At 39.1% G+C, this 1,687-nt stretch overlaps 1 long non-coding RNA gene across 1 annotated transcript; it reads left to right on the top strand.

Moving 5' to 3' along the window:
* The first annotated feature begins 925 nt into the window (after positions 1–925).
* On the top strand, positions 926–1,584 carry LOC119470572. Its single transcript, XR_005199487.1, has 2 exons — positions 926–997; positions 1,359–1,584. It is a non-coding gene; the product is annotated as an uncharacterized LOC119470572 (long non-coding RNA).
* The last annotated feature ends 103 nt before the right edge of the window (positions 1,585–1,687 follow it).

Raw genomic sequence — 1,687 nt, 5'->3', positions numbered from 1 at the left:
AGGCGTTTGCATTATGACTTGCATGTGACTGATATGTGTATTCTTTTATATTACCTGTGCTTTAGTCAAATATTTTATGCTGATCTGTCTTTGGGATCATCGAGCCAATCTTCGGCTATACTGTTCAACTCATCCAATGAAGTCTTCATAACAAGTATTGTGTTTTTCAGTCTTTGAATGATTACTTTTTACAGGTTTTGATCTTTTCCACCATTTGTTCATATTGTCTTTCAATCTTTTTTAATATATTGATCATTGTATCTCAATGTAATGTTAAGATGCTAAATAAAATATATTTTTATTTTCATCTGCTTATATTGTTTGTTTGTTTCACCTGGTAATTGATCACAACCGCTTGCTTCTTTTTATGTTAGTAATTTGTGACTGTATGCCAGATATTGTGGACAAAACACATGTCAAAGCTCTGTATCATGCGACTTCAACCAGATAGGAATTTGTGTTTTCTCTGTGGGGCAGATGGAGTGAGGAGGTCATCACCCCAATCCAAGAGGCTGAGTTAGATCAAGACTAGGTGGGTATTTTAGTAAGATCCCCTCCACCTCTAATTCTGTTTTTAGTCGTCAGGCCCACCTCTTCCATACTGTTGATTGAGAGCTCTGAAAGACAGTGGCAGGTTCAGGCTGTTCAGTATCCTGCCATACGCTCCATCCAAGTTTGATGAGCATCTTGGGGAGACCAGCCATGTGCTGTGCCAGACTCCTTTCCTCAAGTGGAACTTTTTCTCCCAATTATTATGGGACTTCTGGTGATTTTAACTTACTTTGCCGAAACTTCTAACCTTTTACTCAGCCTCAATTTAGCAAGGGTACTCTGAGGAAAATTGGCAAGGCATTTGGGGATACTTTTGTTTCCAAATTGTTGTGGTTGCTTCTATGAATGCCACAAGCTTTGCTGGCTTCTCTTTCCAGGTCTGAGCTGTTTCAAATCAGCAGATATCCCAGGAGAGAAAATAGCCTGTGAAAGTTAGCTAACCTAGGTAAAACACTCTGCTCTCTGGAATTTTTGTTCTAATTCTTTTTGTTTCTATAATTCACTGATCTCTTTAAATGAATTTTTTGCAATTAATTTGTGTTTTTTAGTTAGTCTAACAGGATTGCGTTCTCCTGCAACCCACAGCATTCTATTCATAACCAGGGGTCCCCTTAGGGTCAACTTTTAAGAAGTCTTGGGAAGCTATGTCCTTTCAACCTAACAGTCCACAAGATCTTCCCCTATTTTTTCAGAAGCTGCAGATGAGATGATCACAAAGAAAAGTACGGACATGTGTGACAAAGAAAGGTTAAAAATTAAATTTGTACTGTCATGTGAAAAACTGGACTCCTTTTTTCTGTGTCCAGAGATACAGGGAGTCCATGGAGCCTCCCCTGCAAGCATCAGTGCAGAAGTCTGTGATAACCCAGATGCAGGCCCAGGACTGTGTTGGACCTGGGGAGGAGTCCGCTGACTCAGAAGACTTGCATCTAAGGACTTGGCTGTCCTTATCCTTAAGTATGATGACTATGTTTGCAATTCCAGTAGACTCCTTTATGTGTTCTGAATAAATATGCCTTTTGGAAGTGAACTTCTAGAGCCCTTAACTTTGACCCATGAGTTTCCTTCCTGTGTGTGTGTGTGTGTGTGTGTGTGTGTGTGTTTATATATATATATATATATATTTTTTTTTTTT

The sequence above is a fragment of the Cebus imitator genome, unplaced genomic scaffold, assembly GCF_001604975.1.
Source record: "Cebus imitator isolate Cc_AM_T3 unplaced genomic scaffold, Cebus_imitator-1.0 Scaffold35, whole genome shotgun sequence".
Lineage (NCBI taxonomy): Eukaryota > Metazoa > Chordata > Mammalia > Primates > Cebidae > Cebus > Cebus imitator.
This window is presented reverse-complemented; position numbering and strand designations above follow the sequence as displayed.